Genomic DNA, 13,276 nt, shown 5'->3' with positions numbered 1-13,276 from the left:
TGGGTGGATACAAATGCTGTTTTTATTTGAATTTGCTAGTTTGAAAGCATTTATTTGATGACTAAGGAGCTCTAAGTATTTAGGATTTCAAGAGTTCTGATTTCCAAAAAGGACACTCAAGAGTTCCCTTTCTAAACAAACTGAGGGCTCTGAGGCATCCAATCTTTAGAATACGTAGAAGATAACTAAGTGAAAATTTAGGGGCCTGAATTTTCAGAGTGGTGTTTTAAAATTCTGGCCACAGGATAAAACTTCCAGAACATCTCTTCCATTCTACCACTGGTTTGAGTTGCTACCCAAAGTGTTTAGGGTAAGCACTGCAGTTCAGATGCCAAGATCACCTCTAAAGAGAATTGAAGCAAGATTAGAGAGAAATTATTGTTGGGAAGGTAACTTGTCTACACTGGATCTCCCGAGGTAAGCTCAGGCTCATTAGATTGAAGCAAATAAAAATAAATAAACTTCATGTGGATATTTTTCTTTAAGGTGTCAGTTAATAAATCTCCTATAGATATTCTAGAATATGATTTCAGATAAACTAGGACAACAGAAGAAAAACATCTTATTTCAAAAACAATGATCAGATCTATGTAATATGGACTACGAAGCAGGAGCCTTTAGTAAACTGTGTTAAAGTTTGAAAAAGGATCTATCAATGCCTTTTAAAAAGTCCTTCCACTTTCTGCTCTCCAGCGATTTCTTGATGCAATTCCATAAACGTTAAAATGAAATAGTGATCTTCTTGATAATGGAAACAGTTCCTTTTAAGATTAATTACTAAAAGACAGGAAAGTACTCTAGCTCACTGACTCAAAGGTCCATATCAAAGTAAGGGTAATGTTGCTTCATTTATTGGATAAAACATTTGGTGGGGGGCAGTTTAGCTACTTACATATCAGCTCAATACTCCGGAAACACACCAGCCCTGATAGTCCTCCAAATCAGAAAAATGAAGGTCTTATCTTTCAAATTGCTTCAGCTCCTACAGACTTAGAAACACCACCCTACAAGCCTGAAAATTTCATCAGCTTTTCTTTCCTTGTCTGATTTAGTTATTTGACACTGTTTCTTTCTCACTTAAATGGAGCAGGAGTGAAGACAGCCAATCTGGACAGAAACAACCCAATACACTGTGAAAAATAAGTGGTTCAACATGTCTACGTGTACAGCCTTCAACCTCCATATAATTGCTTTGAACCTGGACATTCAGCAAGCACGTGATAACCTGAATAGCCTGATTTGGTGGCGTTGCCATCCTGCAAGTGAGACACAAGTATAAATGCCACACCTACCATCAGAATTGGTATCACTGGCACTTGTGGGAAGAGGGACAGACTGGAAGGAAACAGAGATGTTAACCCATCTATTGTAAGCTATACGTAAATGTGGAAGGGATCCTCAACAACATGAAAGCTTGCAGAAGTTTGCCCAGGAGACTTAAACACTGTCATAGTAGAAACTTCAACAAATACTTTGGGGAGAGTGAAGGTTAGGGAAAAAAAGTAAGAGGCTGTTGGAACTTAGCATCACCTCCTCCTCCTGTTTATGTACCTCACGATGTTTCAGGCCCAGCCTGAACTGTAGGAGAAGCATTTCTTCTAGAGCACGAGTTCTCATTTCGGAATATAAAATGTTGATCATTTCATACTATCTGCCACTGAAGAGCAAAGACTCAGCAGCTGAAAACATTTAAGACCTGGTGGAGTAGTCACACCTACTGCCATTAAGCTCTAGGGAGTAAAACAAAGAGGGGACAGCTGGGAGAGGTCAGCTCTGCGAGCCAAAAGGCTGGTTGATAAATACAGTCAATGAATCCCAGTAAGCTGTAACCATTTGCTCCACTGGCATTAAAGGACAGTTCCACAAACCTTAGTTATTCAAACTACAAAGTCACTTAACTATCCAGATTCCTGTCTCCACTAAATACTAGACTGCCTGGCAAGTCATCTATTTTTTAAGTTTGGGTAGCAGAAAATAAACTTTTTTCTTAATCTGGATCTCAGTTACTCTTTCATGCGATACCTAGTTCTGAAGGAATAAAAGAACACTTTGTTTTGCTTTTAAAACCATATTTATGTGATAACCTACACGTGCATCTCAAGAAATCCAAATCATTGCCACCCATAAGGATGCAAACACTGCTCTGATTTTACAACAGAGCTGCAACTAAAACAATTTAACCTTCTTCCCTTAGGACGGGGCTCCTTCTCTGCCCAATTTGAAGCAGGACTGAGCTCAAGTTCTGGGCCATTAGGCTAAATGCTGGGTAGGCAGAGAGAGGACGCTCCTCTTCCAAAGAATAGGCAGAGAATACACACAGAGACTGCTAGAAGGGCTGTAGCAATGCTAACAGACTTCTGCAGAGCTGGGTTTCTTGGCTTTGTTTTCTAAATGCTTTAGTAGTTAAGGCTTTTAACCTAAACTAAGGCAAAAAGAAATATCAAAGGAAGGGGAATGAAGGGAAGTGGCCATAGCTGAGAAGCTGTGCAAGGAGAAAACATGAGGTGTGCACAGCAGGAGCTGACTACATCCACTAATGACAGAGCAAATCAATAGGTGAAGGGCTAGACTGCCCAGAAACAGGAATATACAAATAGGGTGAGGGCCACCTTGAGGTTATTAATGCAGATTTATACCGTGATTACAGCACAACGAGGAACAGAGCTCCTTGGGGAATGCTCATTGCTCCCCCAGGTGCTGGCCTGCAGGGCAGGGGAAATATTGCCTGGGGGCTTTGTGCAAGCTTGAGCCAGGATGGGATGCTCTCCTACAAACTTAGCTGGTACTCCAAAACTTGCAAGAATTTTATTATTACCTTAATTATAACATTAAACTACTTAGGTGCTTTAAGGCTTTCATGCAACATGATGATGACTACTTTATTTCCAGGATAGCAACTCTAGAGGTGCATCATCTCATTTTTGCTATTTTTATAGCGTCTTGGTTTTACTTGGCATGAGAACAGAAAGAAATGTCAAAGCCTTCTAAAAAACAAAACATGAGTTGTTTTCTGGCAAACTGTACCAGCAAGAGCCACTGATAGAGGAAGGGAATGATACAGGAAAAGCAGTGCTTTGACATTTTTCATTGAACGGACTAAAGCAGGCTGAAGTCAACTGAATTGAAGACAGAAATAGAACCCCAGCTCTGTGGAATTGCACTCCTCTGTCTCCATCACAGGCTATTTCTCCCTCTCTTTTCAAATACCGTAAACCCTACACACATTTAAATACTTTATCTGTGCAAAGACATACCTGTGCATATGTATGCACACACGCATGTTGCACATGCAATATGAATATTGTACGTATGTATGTGCCCTGTGCTAATCAAGGATGTTTTCTGTACTGCCCATATCTAACAGTCCAGTGGTTACTCCCCTTGAATTTCCTCTTCCTATTTAGTTTCCTATCACACTACTGCTCAGAAATTATGCGTGGAGGATTTAAGGTTGAAACAACTAAAAAAATCTGGCCTGGTTTTCTGCTGCAAAAGCATGAAGAGAATTTATACTACTGCTGGACACATCCAGAAGGATTCGATAATCAAACGAAAAATAATCTTATTGCATAAACCCAATTAGAACAATGCCCTTGAGTGAGACCAGCAGCTGTCAGTCCCTTCCCACATGCTCAGGCAGAACATGCAAAAGGTAATTTAAGATACATCTAGAATACAAGGCAGCCTTTTTCACAAGTCCCTCTTGCCCATTTTCACAAGCACCCTGAGCAAACCAGATACGTATTGGCCGTGGGAGCATGGCAAGAGCGTTTCACCCACAGCCCCCGTAAGAAGAGGCTGCCACAGACAGGAACACTGCACGGATGGCAGGTCCAGCCCCTCCAGGTACCATGGTCAGTGCTGCACTACCTTCAGAGAAATCTTCTCCCCCTCACATCTGACGTGAACTTCCCAAGCTGCAATTCATGGCCAGAGTCATTCGTTGTATCATCCGGCATTACCAAGAAGCGCTTGGCTCCATCAGCTTTGCAATAGCTCTCCTGCCGGGTTTCCCTTTAGCCTCTTCTTTGCCAGGCTGTACAAGCCCAGCTCCCTCAGCCCACCTTCACAAAAAGCATGATCCCTCTAGATCCCTGATCGCCTCAGTAGACCACATTACTTGGACTTGAAGCTCTCCACCAAACAAGCTCTACACTCCTCGCTACCTCCCACAGTGGTGGCAGACACCACGTTTCAACAGCCGCATTGCCCTAACTTTAAAACCGCACAACAACGCTCTGGTTTCTAGCACACCTGAGCTCTCTTCTCAGTACAAACAGGCTTCAAGTTTTTCACTTACACGAACCTCTTAAATTGCAGCTGACACTCGAGGATAAACATAGCTGAGTGAACACCAAAATATAAGTACACACAGACACACTTTTCTTAAGTTACAATAAAATTATTTAGGGCAAAATCCAGCAAGCCTTTTCATTTGTATTAGCACAAGTCCTGATCCAAAGCTTACTGAAGGCAAGGGAAGCACGTGCAACGCTTTAATTGGTTTTGGATTAAGCCATTAGGAATCTTAAGGACAGCCAAGCCCAAATTTGCATTTTTGCAAGTAAAACTCTAATTGGTAGCTGGAAGAACTAAAAGTAGAAGTGGTGTCCTTCAGGAGCTGTGCTGGTAACACTCTGGGCAAGATCAAATGCCTTGCTCAGTACAGCGTTCAGGCAACTTTCAGAATTTAACACCAGCTACCCCCTGAATACTTGCTTTCTGTTAGTGACTGTACAGATATCGGTCCCAACCCCTGGACCACATTCCAGTTTGAGGTATTACATTTTGATCCAGCCAAGTCTTTCTCTAGCCACTTCATATACACTTCACTTTTTCAGCTCTCTCATCATTATTAAGCAGCTTCCAGCTTTGAACTTTATACTTATCCAAATAAGAGTGGCTGCATTTCAGTAGTCTGTGAAATTATGTATAGTAAAATCTCTAGAAACATTATGGGTATTTATTTCATTTTAATTTGAACCCATTAGTTAGAAAGAAGCCCTGTTCTACTGAGGCACATCCAATTCAGCACATTTAGCTTTAATTTTTTTTTAACATTATTACCACTAAATTACTTTCCTCCAGAATTATAGTAGGCTAAAGCAAGATATTAATTTTGTCTGCGACTAAACTACATACTGAAAGCTACTGGCCACTTTAATTAGTTCAGCACTCCCCAAAAGTCATTAAAATGAAAAAAGAAAAGTAGAGAAAACTAAGAATTAGCTGCACACTAAACACTATTTTCTCTGTAGCTTTATATTGCAAGTTTGATGTCAAAGTAGCTAGTGCAATCAGCAAGGACAAAGCACTCAAACATGCTGCTTTTGCACAAACCAACAATCCAAAGCCACAAATAAAGACACCGAGACTTAAAGCCCAGTGATGGACAAGACAGCAGTGTGACCTACAAGGCCAGAAAGCACAGCCAATATGGAAGGCAGCAGAACAGTTCACCCTGTACATCTCAAGGGTATCAACCTCCCTTCCCCATTGCCAACATTACAAAGTCACGCGTTGGCCCCAGCTTCACGGCTATGTCAAGCACCTCAGCTGCCCTTCCAAGCCTTCGCTATTCGGGGACTCTAACACAAACCTTCTGCATTTATTTCTCTGAAACTGCTCTCACAGGCTCTGTTGATAGAGCACCACAGATCACTGGAAGCTTTGCTGCTATTAGGATTATTGATGCCTTGGTTGCCTTGCATACAAGTAGTATCAGCTACCTCTTCCTGGGGATTTCAAACATTTTCACCAGGAGACTGGCACGGGGCAAACTTCTGTATTGGCTGAAAGACCTGTTGGCTTTAAAATGGATCCTCAGCTCCCCCACACATCACCCAGTAACAGATGCAGGCACAGACAGATGCTCATGCTGGCAACCAGTATGCAGTCTGAGCAGCCTCCTGGGTCCTCCCACAACCATTCTTACAGAGACCCACTCATACAGGTGAGCTGGAGGAGGCAGAGACAAAATGTGCATGTCCTAACGTGACATTCCCTGCACTATCTCAGAGCAAAACAGGACTCCAGCCTCAGTTTCCCCTCCACTCTCACATACGCTGTCAGCTGTGATGGCGCAGCACAAACTCTGGCTTCCTTCAGCTGCCTGCCCCAGGAGAGCGCTTGCTGCTTTTTTCCAGGGAAGGAGGGATCTGACAAGTTGCCCTCCCCTACCCTGCAGCCCACCTGCAGCCACTTCCTTTTTCCCAGTGCCTTTGTGCTGATTTGCAAAGAGCATTGCTATTTCATGGGGCTCCAGAGCACTAGGATCCACAGGAAGGGATGGTTCTGCTCTCATACGCTCAGTTGCTACCACATAGCAGCTGTCTTACCTCGCACTGCCTGCCCAGCCAGCAATAATAAATGAAGAAGGATGACCTGCAGCATTTTCCTCATATTTAAAATTGGCCGAGGGACATATTAACCTGTGCCATTATTCTGTCTCCTTGCTCCTCCATGGAACAAGATGTAATTCTCACGTTTCCACAAATTACCATGATGAGGTATTTCATGGGAGGTTTCATTTTAGCTCTGCACGTGCACTACTTCCAAAAGCCATATTTTGTATATCATCCCTTAACTACCAGCAGCGCCACCTGTAGATTTGTTGCCTTTCTTCTGTCCATCCTGCTGCACAGAGCTGTACATGCAATCTGACAAACACTTCCACTAAGATGTAAATACCGTTTTTTCCTCTCCTCCTGTTGAAGTCTGCACTGGCCTTTAGAACAGAAATAATTACATCGCCCAATGTTCAGGTGCTGGAAGCTCATGACAGCTTCTCTTTCAGTCAGAGGCACTAAGGTATCTGACTCAGGGAGAGCTGCTCAGCAACAAAAAGTCAAGTGACAAACACAAGGCAGCCACTGCTAACATCTGGGCTACAAAAACACAAATACTGACAAACAATTTAGGAACACAACTCAGCCCAGCAGCTCGACAGAGGCACCAGAACTACATCCGTTCTCTGCTGCCACTCCAACAGGGACAGCAAGGACAACTGTGAACTACTCTGACCCCCCTATTGTAGGGCCCCCTCTTTGTGTAACAGATTGGATGCTGGCAACTCTTTCCCCGTTATGAGCAGGCAACTCCAGGATGTTATTGATCAGGCCACCATCTATCCTGTGCGTTCCTGAAGCAAGCAAAACCAGAAAATTGCTCTTTTGCCTTTGTTTGAAAGACAGGAAAGGACACAGACGAGAACACTACAAAAAGCCATTAAAGTAAAAGAGACAACTGATTGTGTCATCACATTCTTTATACGGAGGGCACACCTTGGACAGCAACAAAGGAGCAGTAACCATTTGAGATTTCCCTTCAGATATCTTTAAGCACCTTACATCCAACAACTCTGAGACACACTCTGAGCAGCCTCAGCACCGTCACCGCCTCCGAAGCGTAAGATGCGCAAATTGAGGTCACTGTATCCCCAATGATTAAACCAGAGCAATCTAATATTCATACTTTCCCTGGAGTATGTCTCTTTGTTTTCGAGTGCTGTCTTGAGACTCCTTGGCAGAGAGGAAGACTACGAAGTGGAGCCGAGCAGTTCTCTCGCCTGAACTGCTCTCAAGACAGCACTTTGAAACAGGAAGAGACAGGACTCAGGAGAACATATAAATATCTTATAAGGTGCTGGAACACTCAGTAATTAATTTTTCAGCAAGGAGAAGCTTTTATTTCAACAATGTGTAAAAAATAAATTTTGAATTTCATACCCACTGCCTGGCTACCCAAGCTCTGACCCAAAATAGTAGCAAGAACGGAAGAATCACAATCAAGGAACCTGCCTAAATAAAGCAGGCCAAGAGCCACTGCTTTTACTTAACCTGATTTCCACAGCACTAGATGGGAGCTACGTTTCCATTACAGAACTGTGTTGATTTTTTATTTTTTTTTCTGTATGAACCTAAGAGATAAAGAGAACTCTGTATGCAATTAGGACAAGAGGAGGGGAGAAGATCCTGAGAGCTTTACCTGCTTTAGTGCAGAAATGCTTCCATCATTCAGGAGCAGGCAAGACAGAGCACAAAAGCATTACCCACACCACAGATGATTTTATAGGGAGCATTATCTTAAAAGTTACGGTGAGCCAGATTCAACACAAGATGTGATGTTGAAGAGTGCTCCTCTGCCAGTTCACTTCATCCTGAGCACCAGTTCTGCCAGAGGCTCTTCCTGTGCTATTTTCACCCATCTCTCCTTAATATATTGTTCTTCCAACATGTGGGACCACTTGCCCTGCTTCAAGCTCTTCTCTGTCATCCTGCATGAACAATTAGTGATAGCCTTGATTAGCTGCCTGATTAGCTGACCTTCAACACCTGCCAAGATCTGGAGGATGGCTTGCACTTAAATGGTTTGCTGCACATTTCCATTTTTAGCCTGGAAGCCACAGTGGAGGGAATCTGTTTCTTGTGATGTTTCTGGAAAATCTTCCTAAATCAAAAAGTCAAGACTGGTAGGAAGAAGAAGAGCCAGCAAAATCCAGGAGTCCAGCTGCGATCACGTGCACCTGAGGTGTCACAGGTTTGGGTTCAAATACCTGTCCTCAATGAGGTAGAGAAAGAATTTAAATCAAGGCATTGCGAAGGGTGGGTGCATTGCAGTACTTGAACTATTCTAAGGTCTCCATCTCCAGATTTGATAAAACGTTACCAGAAACCCCATAAAACTCCTTACTGATAGCTGGAACATAGGACTTCATAAAAAGTTTCTTTATATAATAAATTCTCATCCTGATAATACCAAACAAGTGTACCTCTCAGCATTTAGTCCCTCTGTGAATTATACAGTCATTTTATAATGATTCAGCTATTTGTTCAGCTGATTGCAAACTTACTGAACTAACAACGAACAACAACTCTTATTAAATATTTACAATGTTTCTTTCAAAGGTCTCATCCTCATGAACCCAGGACAGTAACACAGATTTCCATTTGGTAAATATTTCTGTCAGCAGTACTTCAAGTTTTGGAAACTGAGCAGTCCATGGAGGTAAAGACATTTCTTGGATCGATTCCAGCATTAGTAATAAAGGCTCAAAAGATGTCTGAGGGTGAAAAAAAAAATTAGTATGTATGGACTCTAAGGTCATTGGTTACCAAAGATAGAGCAGATGAAACTTTCAGTGCTCTGGGTAGACGCAGCCACTATCACCTAGCTGCTCTCAGCAGTTGCCAGCTGTTTGCTGTGGGCAGTGGAAAAGTCAGTTTCCTGCAATCACCAATCCCCTAAATGAGTCATTTGTTACCATGCCCACCAGCAGCTTCATTTTGTTTAGCCCACTTCAGCTCTGTGATGGTCAAATCTTTGAAAATGGTATTCAGTGCACTGTCAAGGGAGATGGCTCTGGCCCAATTAATCAAATAATCAACCAGTTGCAAATACATTTTGAAGACATTATTTATGAAAGATTATTCAGACCTGTTCCTTAAACAGCCTGGGGATATCACAATACCGTCAGACCTCTGTAACCCCACAGTGACTTTACATAAAAAATAATTTTCATTTTTTAAGCTGTTCTGCCTGAACGGTGAATCAAACTAGGGGTGACTTTCATGGCCTGAAGATATTAGGAGGAGGAAAAGATTGATCAGTAAACCTCAATCATGGGACTAAAATGTTTGTTGATGGTCTTCATTTCAGAGCAAGGGCAAACGCCTTTCCTTTCAACAATACGACATGCTTGCCCACAAGCCTGTGCTGGGAAGGTCCTTTTTGATCCCATGGCTGGGCTTGGGGTGTTTTTTTCTGTCTATTTATTTTGTTTTGGCATTAGAAGCAGCCAGTATTATCTCACCCTGTTAGCCGGGTTTCCAGCTGAAGAATTCCACTTCTCCTGTCCAAAATACTCTTGGAGTATCACAGCTGCCACACAGAAAGGTGGTCAGCTGCTATAATAAGAGTGCAAAAGACCAGAGGAAAAAAAGAGTCGGACACTAGAGGGAAACTAATTGAAACAACTGAGCCAGTTTATTCATTCCTGTGTGTTTTCATAATTCACTGAGAAAGAAGTATCTCAGCTGCTTGTCCTTGAATGTCTCTGGGGACCTCTCTGCAGCTTGACATATTTAAATGGTTTCCATGGTCATTGAGTCTTTTTCCTCAGTACTTTAACTTTCCTGGTCTTTTGCCTCAGCACTTGAACCAAATGCATCAAAACCAGTGAGGTAAAGCAGTCCCAACCACAAGCTGTACGTCCCTGCATAGGGCCGCATCTCCCCTTGTTTCTCATGCTCAACCTGGCAGCTGAGCTCAGTGCCATTGAGACCACCGGGGCCTGAAGGGAACCCAGCCATCAGTTCATGTCCACCAACTTCAACCAGTTACACCAGCAGAACAGTAGAAAGAAACAAGTACAAAAGAAACACCTGGGGGGAAATTAAGACGCTGCAAAATGGATTAGGAGCACATAACTACAGCGTGCCTTTGCCTGCATCTTGGAGGTGACTCAATGCCCCATTCTGGGGCTAAACGTTTCTCAAATAAATCAAGGTTATGCAATTAAGAACAACGTTGACAACAGGCTACAATTAGAGCTTGCGTGCAGCCCGTAAGTGGAGTCAGATACTTTTAAGACTACCGAAGAATTGCTTTAAGCATTTCTACATCTCCCTTGCAATTCTAGGTCAGCAAATGCCATTTTCTTAAAGCAATCTCAAGTCTTAACTCTCTCCAAAACACATCACCCTTCCAGTTCACTTCCCGGCTGTCTGCAACAGTCTTTCTGCCTACTTTTGGTGCATTCTCCTGCAATCCTCTTTTTTTTCCTGCAAATAGCCATGAATGTTAGAGGCACACACTCACAACGAACAGTTTAACGCAGGCCACTGCAACAAAACTTTCAAGCTCTCATAATTTTGTGTGAGCTCTCCCCCACACGCCCTAAAGCTCTCAAACGTCTCTCTAGTGGGAGGAAGAGAGAACTGGTAATCCTAAAGACTGGATCAACAACTTAAACCCCATTTTTATTGTTGAAAAATAAACTAGAGGTTTCATTCTTGCATGCAGGAAGTAAAACTTGTTATAGCTCCACATGTTTCAAGTGCTTTCCAGTCAAAAATGCTTTCAGAGAAATCACTACTGAAGTAGGTCACCTTTCCTGGTATTGGGACCAAGGGAAAACCATTTCGGCTCCGTGTTTACAAAGAACAGATGCTTTCACATCACAAATATATATATAACCACGTTATATATATATATATATATATATATATATATATATATATATATACACACACATACACAAAAAAAATGTGGTTTTAGCCACTGTTTTTGCACAGATAACTTCCCAGTTACAACCCAATGGCTGAACTGCATTCGGTGTACAAACATAACAGTAGTACCATCACTGTAGTTCTGTTTTTCCATGCATGGAAAAAATATAATTAACAGAGCTTCTGTTAATTTTACTATTAAGAGCCCAGCGGGGAGCAGCGCAAGTGACAAGAAGCCACTGCTGCCAAGGTTTATGTGACATTTTGTGCAAGTTATTGAATGAGCTAATTTGTACATAGTTACAAGCCCGTGTTTAACAAAATTGTGTGGATTTACTGATGGGGAAAGGCATCTAATTACAGCATCAGTGAATGAAATATTCTCTTTGTCTGGAACACCACTAGAACATCTCCCGCAGTTATGGTCATGTCAACAAGCAGAGGAGAATTGTGGTCCATAGCTTTCCAGTTCCAGGTCTCCCTGCTAAAACCCACAATGAATGAGAGAGATGAGGAAAAACTTGTGAAATGGTACGAGTCAGAGATGAAAATTCTTGATGTGCTATAAAAACCAAACCTATTTTCATCAGAAGGGAAAAAATATAACTGAAAATAACTGGTAGAGAAGAATAAAAGTGACCCCCGCAGCACTAGACACTTAGAAGATACTGGTAAACAGAACCATTTCTATCTAGACTTTAAAAACATAACTGCAGAACCATTTCTATTTAACTTCAATCTCACAGAACCGCGCTTTTACAAAATGTAGATATGATCAAATCGAGAAAGTCAGTCAACACCAACCAGGAAACAGATTTGAATAATTAATGCTTTCCTTGCTTAACTACTTCTTCCTACCTTATCTATTCATTCTACTCTCAGTTAAGGCATTCGAAAAGATTATATAATGTTTTGGCATTTCTTCTTGTGTATGCCACAAACATGCATCACTTTACCTTCAGAGACACCTAATTATGGCCCAAAATACAGTGTCCAAGCACTTTCTTGCGAGGTAACGTTAACGAGCTCTTTTAATGTCATAGAAAACCAGAATGGGTTCCACCTCCCTCAGAAACGTGTAGCCTTTGAGCTAAAATATCCATTATACTCAAGAATGAGAATGCCTCTGTTAAGTAGACCCCTGCATTTCAGCATCTGGTTAACTGGTTAATTTTAATTTCCTTCAGTTCACTTAACTTTGGGAAGGGAAGGGAAAGAAAAGGAAAGAAGAAGAAAAAATGAGATACATGACAACAACAATAAAGAAAAAGAAGAATAACAGTAATTGCTTCCCCTGGAACATGGTATGACAGCTTCTCATGAAAAGAGTGCTTCAAAATGTCTTCAGATGCAAAACATGAGTTTTTAAATGGAACTTCATTTGCATACTTTCATGGTCCTGCACATGTAATTCTATTTATTGAAATGAATCTTCCCACTCAAACTTTATCTCAGAGCCGTATGAAACAAGTTTGTAATTCTCTGAAGTGATTTTTTATTAATCAGGACATAAGATATAAAACACTACCTACAGTCCCTACTCCTTCCATAAGTATGCTGGTATAGTAGGTCACACAATTTTTCTTCTTCTGTCTTCCAGAGACATTGAAACATCGCACTGACACCTGTTCTGAGCAGATTAACTCATGGCCAGCAGAAACATCAGTAGATCTTGACATTAATGCAATAGAAAGTACAGAGTTTCTAACAGGGAAGAGTGCAGTACCATTTTCCCCCTCGTACAAAAGAACAACCTTGTTCCTACAGCAGTGAGAAGAACCTAACATAAAAAGACAGTGTTTGCATTTTGTCTAAAAAAACAAGGCCATAATTACTACTTCTTATGGCAAAAAAAAATAAATTTTTAACTGCACATGCTGTGGACCTACAGTTCAGATCTGTTCTGTATATGTTGTCAGCAGATGCTGGAGATGGACTGACTTCCACCACTATATTCTGTCACTGCATTTGGAAGAAGTCGGGTGGGTCACCATAACCAGTTCTGCTAAAGATTTCTTACCTCAGTAAGCAAAGACATGATTAATAGA

General features: G+C 41.7%; 1 protein-coding gene across 4 annotated transcripts in view; it reads right to left on the bottom strand.

Annotated features, from left to right (window-relative positions):
* Nucleotides 1-13,276, bottom strand: part of RGS6 (regulator of G protein signaling 6) — a 270,640-nt gene that overhangs the window by 234,836 nt on the left and 22,528 nt on the right. Inside the window, exon 1 of one of the 4 annotated variants that reach the window (XM_035329207.1) lies at nt 7,987-8,169. The exons of the other annotated variants lie outside the window; for them this stretch is intronic. The gene's annotated coding sequence lies outside the window, so the exon portion shown is untranslated. Of the gene's footprint in view, nt 1-7,986; nt 8,170-13,276 lie in introns of those variants that run through there. 4 annotated transcript variants of the gene reach the window in all.

Source organism: Oxyura jamaicensis, chromosome 5 (genome assembly GCF_011077185.1).
Source record: "Oxyura jamaicensis isolate SHBP4307 breed ruddy duck chromosome 5, BPBGC_Ojam_1.0, whole genome shotgun sequence".
NCBI classification, from domain to species: Eukaryota; Metazoa; Chordata; class Aves; order Anseriformes; family Anatidae; genus Oxyura; species Oxyura jamaicensis.
Note: the sequence above shows the minus strand (reverse complement) of the source record. Positions and strands in the feature narration are given on the sequence as shown.